Here is a 14,408-nt window from a genome sequence, read left to right as displayed (position 1 = left end):
GGTTGCGTTGTATACGTACCGATCTCACCACCGCAGCGTACATCTATGGGTCCACACAAGAAATTAGGGGATCTACGTGGGATATCAATCTCTGTCGATCATTAAATACCTAGAACCCCTTACAGGGGATGTATTTACTACCCGATACGCTGATTGTATCTTCAATGAAGATCATTTCCCGGCATTAGGGGGAGGAACTGAAAACCACAAACAATGCTAGGAAATCAATTGGGATGCCACAGACATCTCCAATTCAGATCCACGTACATCTGAAACTGAACTTCAAGTTCAGAAGATCATCAATTTGCAACACATTGCAAATAACATGCCAGATGCATTTGCTGATTACAAGGGTGTTACAAAATCCTACAATCCTAGCGAGAAATGTGTCGGAAAGAGTAGAGGTACCAAACAAAACTACTCAACTCCCAAGTAAGAGGGGGAGAAGTATGGCTATTTCCACGGATGCAGCTTCTAGCAAGCAAAGAAAAGGGAAGAACAAAGTTCCCAACACAGCAAATGCAACTCAACCTCATGTTGAGAGACACCCTGTGGAGGTTCAACCTTCACATCCCACATCAATAGTGCACTCAATTACTGATGTTGGGACATCGGAACACCTGATGCAATCATATTGGGAAATAATGATACATCACAAAGGGTGCGTGAAATTTCCATCAACTACATTGAATCTGGAGAATCATATGACAGAAAGTCTACAATTGTCGACATTTATTTCGCTGAAGCAATTGCAGAAATCATCCAAAATGATCCAGATCCTAAGACCATGGCAGAGTGCAAAAAGCGCTCGGACTGGAATCAATGGAAAGATGCAATTCAAGCGGAATTGTCCTCGCTCTCCAAAAGAAAGGTATTCACTCATGCAATACCTACACCTCGTGGAATCTTCCCTGTGGGATTCAAATGGGTTTTCATCCAGAAACATGAATGAGAACAACAAGGTTGTGAGACATAAAGCGAGGCTTGTAGCACAAGGGTTCACGCAGAGACCCGACATTGATTTCAATGAAACATATTCTCTAGTTATGAGTGGAATAACATTCTGATATCTTATATCTCTGGCTGTTCACAATCATCTATCTATGCAGTTGATGGACATAGTGACCGCATATCTATATGGGTCACTTGATTCAGATATATATATGAAGGTTCCCGATGGAATCTCTATACCTGAATCAGAATGCAAATCGTAACATATACTGTGTAAAGCTTCAAAAGTCACTCTATGGCTTAAAGTAGTCGGGAAGAATGTGGTATAACTGACCTAGTGAGTTCCTTCTACAGAAGGGATACACTAATAATGATGATTGTCCATGTGTCTTCATCAAAAAGTCCCAAACGGAATTTTGCATAATATTAGTGTATGTTGATGATTTAAATATCATTGGCAACCCACAAGATATTAATGAAGCACGTAATCATCTAAAGACGGAGTTCGAAATGAAAGGATTTGGGTCAAACCAAATTTTGCTTAGGTTTACAACTTGAGGCACCTTCCCACTAGAATTTTAGTGCATCAATCTGCCTATATCCAGAAAGTATTGGAGAAATTCAATATGGACAAACCATATCCCTCCAAAACTTCTATGGTTGTTAGTCTTTAAAGCTGAAGACTGATCAATTCAGACCACAGGATGAAGAAGAAGAGATTATGGGACCTCGTTACCCATATCTCAGTGCCATTGGAGCGCTCATGTATCTTGCAAATTGCACCTAGGCCTGATATTGCATTTGTAGTGAACTTGTTAGCTCGACATAGCGCTGCTCCTACCAAACGACATTGGACAGGAGTAAAACATATCCTTAGATATGTAAATGGTACAAGAGATCTTGGATTATTTTTCCAAAGGAACCCAAACTCCAATATGATTAGATACACTAATGCCGGCTATTTATCTGATCCCATAATGGTCGATCCCAGACAGGCTTTGTGTTCTTACACGGAGGGACAACCATTTCATGGAAGTCTTCAAAACAGACTCTTGTGTCTACCTCCACTAATCACTCTGAAATAATTGCACTATATGAGGCCTCACGTGAATATGTTTGGCTTCGCAGAGTGATCAACCACATACAACAGTCATGTGGTATTGGTGGCATTGATTCGCCAACCATTATCTATGAAGATAATTCTGCTTGTGTTACACAGATGGATACAGGCTACATCAAAAGCAACATAACCAAGCATATTTCTCCCAAGTTATTTTATCCCCATGAGTTAAAACAAATGGGTGAAATAGACATCTTGCAAACCAAATCATGTGATAACCTCGTTGATTTGTTCACTAAGTCCTTACCAGCATCCTCGTTCCAGAAATGTGTTCAAGGAATTGGTATGCGACGACTTCGAGATTTGCAAGGTTCAGGGGGAGAAATCTCCTAGATGTTGCCCTGTCCAAACCATCATATTGCACTCTTTTCTTCGTATGAGTTTTACTCTCAAGGTTTCTCATATGAAGTTTTTAATGAGGCAATATTAGCATAAGCATATGTCATATTTCCTATTTTCCCCAGGTGGGGTTTTTAAGGAGATATCAATGACATATATTGTCCTCTAAACTATCTATGAGTTTTCTCCTGCAAAGGTTTTCTCATATGAGTTTAGAATGAGGCAATAATCATTATATGTTGTATCACTTTCTCCTTATTTTCCTATTGGGTTGAAGTAGTTTTTAACAGCATACCTATCAAGTATTTCTTCTCAGTTTTTATCCTACATGACTTTTTAGAGGATTAATACTATTCATTGATCTCAAGACTGGATTCAATCTAGGGGGAGTGTTACAACTGCAGTGATCTCATCTGGAGGGGAACCACTCCTACTTTCCCACTCCTAGAAACCACTTGGACGCTCCTCTCTCTCCCTCTATTCGAACAATCGGTGCCATGGAGCAGTTGCCTTCGTGCATGCCCATGGCGTTCGTACGGCATGTATATATATACATATCTAAGATCAATGAAGGATAACTGATTCACTAGCTATTACATTGTGTTCCATTTACATTGTTTTCATAAGGTGGAGCTCAAGGTGTGTGTCAAGCTGATCAGAGTCAAAACCAACGACCTGGCTCACGTGTCCACCGGACTAGTGCACTTTACTCCTGTTGGGTTTATAAACCCAGGGTCCCTCGTAGACCGGCTTCCCAATAAAGGCTTAGCCCAAGCAGACAACACGCAACTCATGGGCCGGCCCAAGTATCTGAACAATAGGCCAGAAGGGCAATCAAATCACCGACCGGAAGGCCTGGCCGAGGAGCGGCGCCTGTTTTCTGACTCTAGCCCACCTCTCCGACCGGAGCGCTCGCTTCGATCTCTAGCCCACCTCCGGATGGCCTCTACGAACAAAAGGCCTACCCAAAGCACTACTTCTGACTCCGACCCCATGTCTCTGACCAGGGTACGCCAAAACCCTGCTCACTGCTCTTCTCCGACTGGCGCAATCAGAGCCAATTGGGACCAACCGATCGGGGACACCGGCTCGATAAGGACCAAGAAATAGGCGAAGAAAGCAAGGTGGGGCGCACAAGTCAAACCACGATACTAGGGACCATACCCTGTACACCTGCAGAAATAGTACTCTATAACCTCCCTGACACAAACTGTGTTGTAGGCGCTGACATTTTCCCTGCAGTATTGTGGGCGTCATTAACTCCCATACGGTAAGGCTCCCCCACATGCCTCTGGGCATCGACAGTGTTGTGGGCGCCAGCATTTACCGTACCGAGTGAACATGGTGAAACCCCTCACATGCCTCTAGGCATCAACAGTATAGCAGGTACCGACATCTGCCATACCCGAACAAAACGACGCAACCTCCCTTGTGCATCCGACATCCAACAGTGTTGTGGGCGCCTACCATCATCCTGTCCCCGTTGGCGTAGGCAACAAGGCTTAGAAGCATACGTACTTTCTCCCTCTCACTTGTAAAGCCATCCCCTTCATCTATAAAAGGGGATGTGCTCTCTCCCAAATTCAAGTGATTCTAGATTCATTAGATCGATCAAGTTCACTAGTTCACAACCACAGAACCGCTAGGTTCGAACCTCAAGCACACGCTTGAACACTTAGCTCATAGTGGAGCTCCTGTCGCTCTTGGCCCTTCCGACCAGACCTCTTGTACTCCCCATCTCTCTCCTTCTCGTTTGTAACCCCACTGCAAACTTTGAGCACCTAGGCTCAGGAATAAAGTCACCGACTGACTCAAACTGAACATAGGGCACATTGCCTGAACCAGTATAAACCCTGTGTCATTGAGTTCTAGTCCACCTCCAACCACAACGTACGATGAAACTACAAATATTTACTTGTTGGTCACTTTCTGCACCAATAGTTAGCGCCATCCGTGGGGAAGACGCTGTACGTTCAACACTTTTTGGTCACCGGATGACCCACTTTTCCGCCACCTTTGCCATGACGGGCTCAAGCGATACGACTCGCTTTGGCTCACTGGAGTTTTCCGCACTCCCACCTGTTGGAATGTGGGTTCCACCCGTCTCTAAGCCATCCTAGGCCTTCATCTTTGGAAGCCTGGACTTCATCGTTGACCAGCTTGGCGTACTACACCTCCATGAGGAGGCACTCGTTCTAGCGCTCGTCCGAGGGGCGTCCCACCGTCAGTTCCTAAGACACACGATGATTTCAACGATAAGGTATCTGCACTTCATTCTGAGCAAACTCTCTGCTCAAACCCCACTATGAGTAATGTACATGTTGTTATTTACTTGCTATTTTCTATCTTCTGCTAATTACCCGGAGGGACTCTGTTGTCCCCGGTCGCGACCGCCATACGATCGGTTCCCCTATGGGCTCACGTCTCCCGCGGACCCGTACGCCTGGGGCTCCAAAGGATGTCGGCGCCGCCCCCTCTCACATTCAAATTCATGGGGATGGTGAGCTATGCTCCCACCTATTTCCTCAACCTCATGGATGACAATGTTGAGAGTGACGGCTCCAGCATCGGCAACATGACGCCTAGCCACCGTCCTTCCTCAGGAGTGCGCTATGACAGACGCTCTAGGACAACCACTGGTGGTAACAGAGTCCTTGTAGACTCACACCTGTCTAGACCCTCATGCGGAGACCCCCGTGCTCTCATAGGAGCATGGTGAGGTGCTAAGACAACAGTGGCTGAACCAGCCGCCAACTGGGCCAGCACGCTCGATGCACCACACTGCGCGCTCCGTGCGCATAGATCGGCGAGCGGCGCTCGAGGTCATGCTCGTCGGGTCCAGTGCAACACCATGAACAGGGGGAACGATCCCCCATAGTTCGCTCGAGCCAATCAGAACATCGCCGTAGCGACAATACTTCTGTGCGGCCTTCCCAAGCCGAACGACCCCTAGGAACAGGTGATCCACCGGAACCTCCGAGCGCTAGTGGAGACTGCCGCTGTTCAATAGGCGGAGAGCTCCACATCATGACACCGGCTCGTGGCCCCTCTCCCCACCAAGGGAGTGGGGATGCACCACACAAATCGCTATACCCGCTCACCGCTACAGCCACGAAACACGGCACAAGAGGCCGTATCTCCACCTCATCTTGACTCGGTGACTGCTCTGCACTGACCACCTATACATGAGCGACTCAGGCCGAACTAAGACGCTCGTAGCAGCGACCAGAGTCCTAGCACGGATGGCCTAGAACCACAGACCTTTGTCCAATGCCTCTAGCGAGCGTAGCTCCCGCCGTGCTCCAACAGAGACCAAGGCAAAGGCAAGGCTAAGCGCCAAAATCAGGACGAGGGCCCCTCCACGCAGAGAGGGAAAAAGAATAGAAAAGATCACCGTTGTCTGACCAACTCTGCGTTGGTTGCCACGGCTGATCACACGGGCAAGCAGCCCCAACAAGACCTTCTGGGACACTTCCACGAGCTCATGGAGAGCTCATGCACCAACCATGCCTACCCCATCAAACACCTCTACAAGGACTATGTGTTCCTTAAGTGCCTTCTGCGACAAGCCAATGGGCCAAAGGTAGAAAAAAGCAAAGGAGCAGCGCCCAAGAAAGGGGGCGTAGCGGACAAGGATTCGGACGACTGAAGGTTGAAGTGATCCGACCAAATGTCTACCGACTGAAGGACGACAACGACAACATTCTCACCAAATGCTTGGAACAGCTATGTCGTTTTTTCTTCCCCTAAAATTCAGTCTTACCATTGCTTACTTAGCGTTTGCCCCGATAAGAGCACCCTAACCTGAACACTTTTTGGCCTGGGTCGCTCGGGGCTCCATGAGGGTGCACTACTACCTCTCTTTTCTTTTATTATCATATGGTGAAACTCCTTCCTACCCAAACAAAAGGGTAGTTCGTTTCTTTAATTTGCCTTACGTAGCTTTGCTTTAAAAGCATTCCGATTGATCGCACCCTGCCTTTACCTATGGTTACGAGCAGCTGATCCTCATGGGCCACGCCCTAGGCTCCCAAGGTTGCAACCTATAGGACGAATGGGCAAGTACGAGAAAGAAAGAATAAAAAACAAAATTATGCTAAGGGAAAACTAAGGAACGAAAGGGACAAGCTTCCCCAAACAGAGTGACTCCATCACAAAAACATGAAACCGATTGTAGTCATTGCGTACATAAGAACGTTTACACTAGGGGCTCCCCCATGAACTTAAACTTTTTACATCTACTAAACTGCTTATACTTTACAAGCTAATGGGTGGCTCAGTGGCATCTGCTGTCGGTACGACCGGCGAAGGTGCGGGCTACTCACTCCCATACGAGGCTACATTCGACTCGGCTGAAGGTGCGAGACGACGTCCACTTCTGACCCAGGCTTCCAGTGCCATCCGTAGGCTAGGCGACGTCCTCCCGACGCACAGCTTTCAGGCCATGCTTCACTGATGGACATCCATCACCCACTGTGTTGAGGACTTGCTCTGCCACCAACCTTACGTGTGGCAGCAAGCTCTCCCCGAGCGATTAGATATCCTCCTGTGCTCAAGCCAGTCAGGCATACCCGCTATAGATAGTGGCAAAGTCTAGGTTTGGGTGGTATGTTGCCACCTAAAGTCAACACCCTCGACGCTACATAAAATAGCCCACTTGTGATAAGGGCCCAGACCTCATCTAGGACCTCCACCAGCTGGACTGCGGGCGTGCTAGTACTTGGTGCTGACCCAAAGACCTCTGAGATGACTAGCTGGGCAACATTGCAGATCTAGTCAAGTTCTCCCTCGAGAGCACATCGCTCTTCAAGGGACTTGGCGAGCTCCTTTGCATTCCGACCAAAAGTCGCCTTGACCGTCTCTAGGTCCCGCTCCAATGACTTCACCTTTCCGCCCAGCTCTGGAAGAAAGGCGACAAGCTCAAAAATGGGCTGAAGGAAGAAACCAACGTGATGAAAAATAGAAAGGGTACATATCGAGGTGAAAGTTCTCAAGGGTGGAGAATTCCTCTGCCTACCGGGCCACCTGCTTGCGCAGCCGGGCACTCGCCTCCTCCATCCCCATCACCCAACCCCAAAGCACGAGCACTCCTGGTCTACCTCCGACCAAGCCTTTTGCTTTGACTCTAGGGCCTTTCGCACCAACTCTAGGGCGTTTTGCTCTGACACCAAGGCGCTCCGCTCTGACTCAAGGGTCTCCAGGGATTTTTGGAGCGCTGCCTCGGTGTCTGCCAGGAATTTCCACAACCCCGCCTCGGTCCTCCTAGCGGGCCTTTGCCACCTCAAGCCCCCGCTCGGCGGCAGTTGCCCACTCTGCTGCGCACTGCTCCTCCGCCTGCACCACGGTTACCTCGGCCGCTTGGTCCTGGGACTCTAGCCGATGCTCAAGCTCAGCCACCCGGGCATGCTCCATCCGGAGGAAGCGGAACTTGCGAGACGACATCTCCTTCAGACCCTACGAAGGCGAAAAGCAAGCATGCTGAGGCAACCAACAAGAGACTCAGAGGTCAAGGACAAATACAGGAAAACTCACCTCCGCGGCGAGCTGTAGGTCGACCTTTACTAACTACTGGGCATACTTCACACACTCCTAGGTGTCCTCGAGGTTCACCGATAGGTTGGCAAGTTTGGACTCCATGGCAAGTCCTTTCCCCCAAAGGATGTCCCAGAGCTGACACTTTTGGAATCCCAAAGGACGAACCGCACCTTTGCTGGGTCCTTGGGGTAGGGTCTAGGTCACCCTCTGGCAGCCCACCAGAGGGCCCACCTCCGACTGAACCATCGCCAGCTCCTGCGATGACATCGGTAGCTCCACCATGTCATCCGCCTCATCGTCAGATGGGATCTCCACCACCTTGGTTGCGGCAGGCCGCCGCCGAGCGTTCCGACTCCGTCCCGGCCGTGTCTCCCCCTGGCGCCTTCAGCTCTGACCGTGAGGGTGAGCCGTGCAGCCCTCCACCCGACAAGGCAGGGAGCTACGGTCTCCCTCTCCTCTTCCACCGCATCTAGTGGAGGAGGGGCCGCGAGAGTTTACCTCCGACATGACGTCTGCCACTAGGATCGCCGCCAATGCCGCCGCCGCCATTGCCACTGTACTAGCAACCGACCCGGGGGGGCACCACCCCCGGAAAGGGAAGGGTTCACCGCCACCACCCTGTTCTCCCCGCTGCTCGCCACGACGCGCTATAGGGTGGGCCTCCAAACCTCCCAGTACTGGGAGTTGGAGCGATGCTCAACCCCATTATCACCCGGACCGCTGACAAAAAAGTACAAGTAAGTCATACTGCAAAAAGACTCAACAGCAAAAGATCGAAAAAGAAACAAAGAAAAACATACCAGAAGGTAAGCGGCACTGACTCTAAAGTCGAGACCTGATGTCGATGGGCCTATGGGGCAAGGACCGCTCCCAGGCTATGACCCGCGCCCCTCACTTTAGCCAGGGGGCGGAGTCGTCCCAACCGGCTCTTACTCGGCCTATGGGTCACCGTGACCCTCGGCTCAGGGACACCCCGAATAAGAGCAGCAGACGGGGCATCCTTCGGCTACTGAGTCACGTACTGGCTTTGGTCCCAGCGATGCACGAGTGCAAGCCCTGCTCCTTGAACCGCCCGCTTGCTCGGCCGAGTCTGCGACAGGTCGGGGATGAGACCGGTCGATGCCACTGAGGGACGCGGTGACCACGTCCGCTTCGCCTCCCGTTCACCGTTGGAGTCCGCACTCGCTGCACGCTTCCTCGGCATGGGTACCACCACGCGCCTCTCCGTCTCCTGCTCATCACCAGCGGACATTGTCGTAGGGTCGTGATGCTCCACCGAGGTCACAACGACCTCCCGAATTTCCTCCTCCTCGGAGAAAACAATGTCATCCACATCTCTTTCTCTTATTTTCCTTGGCCTTCACACACCGGGCAATCTCCTTCTCCTTCTTATACTTCCGCTGAGCCACCTCGGCTTCCTTCTTCTTCCTGGCATCACCGCCTCCTTCTGGGCGGCCTGCCATGCCACACCCTCTGGACCCTTCGGAAGGTGGGGCTGGGACCTATAAGCATCAAGCCCCTACGCAACAGGCGACTCAAGATCAAAAAAGCAGGAAAGCAAAGGGAGAAAAGAACATGAAGTAAAGAAAGAGGAGCATACCAGTTTGAACACCACCGAGGCATTGAGAGGTATGGGCTTTCCCTCGACCTTCTCTTTGGGCTTCAGCTATAGCACCCGGTCGAGGCGACTACAAACCGCGTCATCCGGTAGCTCCTTCGGTGACGCATGATCAGGATCCGATGGGCCGCCGTACCTCCACATCGGCCTCAACCTAGCTATGGTAGAGGGTGTGGAACACCCGTACCCTGTCAAGGTCATGCGCGCATGAGCTTCTGGAGCTCCTCCTCAATAATCTCCACCTTCTTCTTCTTTTGACGGGAACAACCCACATGATGAACTATCTTGCTTCTCTAGCCTCCCGCCGGTGAACGCCGGGAACAGCACCTCCGCCGAATTCCTGATATAAAACCACTCCCCGTGCCACCCCCGGTTGGAGTCATAGGGGATGTACATAGGATACGAGCCTCCCATGCTCGGTTTCCTCTGCAGGGTGAAACCACCCACCGCCGTGACATCTGACGGATTCCCCATTGGCAAAGCTCACCCAAAGAACAGCCACCTGGAAGAAATCCCGTGTGGCTCCATCCCGAGGAAGGCCTCGCAGATGGTGACAAAGCCGGAGGTGCTGCAACTCCAGACCCCACTCATTGAGGAGTCCACACAGGAACCAGTGCGTGGGGTATCCCAACCAGTGCTCAGGGAAGGCGAGAAAGGAAACCACCTCACCGGGCCGAGGTTGTGGAAACTCCTCCCTCCTGGGAGCCCTCTAGTGTGCCACCTCCTTCGGTGGTAGAAACCCCTTCACGGCGAAAGCCTTCAACACCGACTCCCTCATAGTGGATGACCTCCAGTCCGACATCTCACTTTGGTTCATGAAAGGATTTGAGTTTTTTCCTCTCCCTCGCTCTCTCCCTTTTCTTTCCTAGGAACCGCCGCGGCTCTCAAAGACGCTCTTGGCAAGAAGGAAAATGAGAGGAGGCGCGCATAGGGAACAGGTGGAGGAACAGGGCAAAAACCTTCTCCCTTCTCCTACTTAAGGAAAGGATGCAACAGTTGGGGAAGACGCACCGATCGAAAGTCAAAACGATGGAGCGAAAACCCTCGCTCTTTCTCATTTAATGCAGATGAGACACGCCTTGACCGATGAGACGTGCCCTGACCGACGGAACGATGCCTGATCAGATGGGACATGGCCTAGGTATGGCCCACCACTACCACACGCTGGGCATAAGAACCAAAGCACCACCGCACACAGGTAGCTCTCTGCATCCCCAGGCGGGACTTAGAAAAAACCCAAAACAGGATCTCCGTCAGGGGAGACCATCGGGCTTCCTAAATCGATCGAACGGCTCAGAAAAACACCGAGAGACAGGTAAGGAGCAAAGGGACGCCCCATGCAGGCCATGCCGACTCCATCATGAACGACGAGTACGGGTCCCGGTCGGACATTTCTGACTAAAGCTCTTCAAACCCCATCACTCGAAGTCATCAAGGTAGCACTACCAACCCCCGCTATTTCCTTATAATCATTTCATACATCTATACACGTATTCATTCCATACGCCCATGCCCCCCGGATGATTCAAGCCCTAACCGCCCGGGGGCTCGGGAACTAAGCATCGTACATGTAGCAAAATGCATCACAACGCTCCGTGTTGCGTCACGAAGCGACAGTTGCCTTATTCGACATGAGCAACGACCGACCAGGGTTCGAAGGCCGGCCCATGAAGGGCTCAAGGCCACCCCACGTCAAACAGATCCAAGGGAGAAAACACATATGAGCCTCGTGCGGCCCTCGCCTTGTCTGCCCTAAAGCAGATAGGGTCATCTCAACCTTCTCGTTCAATCCTAAACCTCTGCTAAGCCCACAAAATCTCTATTGAGGGGAGGCCATCAGGCCACCTGGTCGGTCTCTAGAACGACCCAGGCATCTACCAGGTTGTAGGTAAAGGAGCAGTGGAATGTCACAAGAGGGTTATGATGACCCCATCATAAACGACGGACCCGGATTCCACTCGATCATGCCCGTTAGCGAAATCACCGAGCGCGTCACTCGAGCCCGAGCGATCGGGACAATGGACAAAACTCAGCCCCTCCGGTTGTGAGAAACTAAGGACGGGGTAACGCACATAAACTCAAACCGACCCCTACCAAAGCCCAATAGCGCTCGGGGGCTCAAGACACACCAAACGCCCGGGTCTGCGACCTCGAACTCGCCCCATCCATCAGCTACGCTTCGACTGCACACCAAATGCCCAGGTCTACGACACCGAACTCTCCCTATCCATCGGCTACGCTTCGACTACACGCCAAATGCCCGGGTCTACGACCCTAAACTCGCCCCATCAGGATCCATGAACTTCGGCTCGTCCGATCCCTAAAACTAACTAAACTTACTGCCTCGGCTGCACGGGCTGTGCCAAGGTCAGGATCCACGCCTCCGACTCACCCGATCCCATGGCGCGCACCGACGCCAGGACCCACGAGTTTTGTCTCGTCCGATCCCTAAAGACTAACTGCCTCGCTCGATCCCATGGCGTGCATCGACACAAGGATCCGCGAGCTACGTCTCACCCGATCTCTAAAAACTAACCGCCTCGGCTGCGCAACGACGCCTTGGTTGACAACTCCGTCTCGGCTGAAAAACATGCACACACGCCCACTGACAAAGACCCCCTAGATGATTATGCCCGAATCGCCCAGGGGCTACACCCGTGGGTGCACTGCTGACGAAACAAAAACCTCCCCCACTGGCAATACGAAACCCTCCCCCGGGAGATTCTGTCCGAATAGCTCGAGGGCTACACCCGCGGGTGCGCTCGCTCGCACCCGCCGTCAAGACAAAAAAAATCCCCAGACGATTCTGCCCGAATCGCTCGGGGGCTCAGGGGCTCCTGTCGGGTTCATAAACCCGGGGTCCCTCGCGGACCGGCTTCCTAATAAAGACTCAGCCCAAGCAGACAACGCGTAACTCATGGGCCGGCCCAAGTATCTGAACAACAGGCCAGAAAGGGTAATCAAATCACCGACCGAAAGACCTGGCCAAGGAGAAGCGGCGCCCGTTTTCTGACTCCGGCCCACCTCTCCGATTGGAGCACTCGCTTCGATCTCCGCCCGCCTCCAAACGACCTCTCCGATCGGAAGGCTTGCCCAAAGCACTACTTTTGACTCTGACCCCACGTCTCCGACCAGGGTACGCCAAAACCCTGCTCTCTGCTCTTCTCCGACTGGCGTAATCAGAGCCGATTGGGACCAACCGACCGGAGACGCCCGCTCGGTAAGGACTAGGAAACAGACGGAGAAAACAAGGCGGGACGCACAAGCCAAACCACGATACCAGGGACCGTACCTTGTACACCTGCAGAAACCGTACTTGACACAAATAGTGTTGTAGGCGTCGATATTTTCCCTACAGTATTGTGGGCGCCATTAACTCTCATACGGTAAGGCTCCCCTCATATGCTTCTGGGCATCGACAGTGTTATGGGCACCAGCATTTATCGTACCGAGTGAACATGGTGAAACCCCTCACATGCCTCTGGACATCAACAGTATAGCATTTACCGACATCTGCCATACTCAAACAAAACGATGCAACCTCCTACGTGCATCCAACATCCAATAGTGTTGTGGGCACCTATCATCATCTTGTACCCGCCGACGTGGGCAACAAGGCTTAGAAACATACGTACTCTGTGCCTCTCACTTGTAAAGCCACCCCCTTCATCTATAAAAGGAGATGCGCTCTCTCCCAACATTCAGGTTATTCCAGATTCATTAGACCGATCAAGTTCACTAGTTCACAACCACAGAACAGCCAGGTTCGAACCTTAAGCACACGCTTGAACACTTAGCTCATAGCGGAGCTCCTGTCGCTCTCGGCCCTTTCGACCGGACCTCTTGTGCTCTCTATCTTTTTCCTTCTCGTCTGTAACCTAAGTGCAAACTTCGAGCACCTGGACTTAGGAACAAAGTCACCGACCGACTCAAACTGAACGTAGGGCACGTTGTCTGAACTAACATAAACCCTATATCATTGAATACTAGACCACCTCCAATCACAACATACGATAAAATTATGAATATTTACTTTATGATCACTTTACTGTACCGACAACTCCTGTTGCCGATTCAAGATCCGTCGCAACGTGTAAACGCAAGACAATGCATGCACCCACGGGGAGTGCGTCTGATCCGATCGCCATTAAACAACTCTGCCCACGTTTTTGTCAAGCTCCTTCACTCCGATGATTGAGCTCAGCGGTCGCCGGTCAGCAGATCAGTCGGAGCCCCGTGAGGGTGAAGCCAATCTACTAAAAAGATACTTCTAAAAATGCTCCAAATAAATCCACTATAATACTAAGAGAGACGAGTCGTGAGTGCTTTATACACCTGCAAATAATTCAGGATGCGTATCCTATCTGCTTGTGAAAAGGGACTTTGTGTTGTGCCCATGGACATGGTGACGGCACAAAAAAGAGAGGATGGGTTTCTGGTTCGAACCGGAAGCTGCTGCGGATAATCAGAAGAAAAGATGCGGGCGCCCGCGATAACTTATACTAACTTTCTTCAAAATTGGAGTGTGACGTATTATCTTGCGTGTCTACCCCGATCGGACGAGAGCTTGCTAGCTTGGGCCCAATTTTTCATTGAATTATTGTACTATAGTACGGCGACACTTTAGTTTTCTTGGAGTACACAGGTTAGGCATGGCCAAATTAAAGATAACAAAGAGCAGCATTTTTTTTCTTAGCATTAGCATGATAGGGCCTACTTTGTGGATAGAACTTAGAGCTAAGGATCGAGCTTCGACACACAAGTTAATAAGTCAAGAATCAATCTTACGAATTGGCCATACGTCCATGCATTTATATTACAAAAAAAAGTACGAGTGTTGTGTTT

The sequence above is a fragment of the Miscanthus floridulus genome, chromosome 2 (genome assembly GCF_019320115.1).
Source record: "Miscanthus floridulus cultivar M001 chromosome 2, ASM1932011v1, whole genome shotgun sequence".
In the NCBI taxonomy this organism is placed as follows: Eukaryota; Viridiplantae; Streptophyta; class Magnoliopsida; order Poales; family Poaceae; genus Miscanthus; species Miscanthus floridulus.
This window is presented reverse-complemented; position numbering follows the sequence as displayed.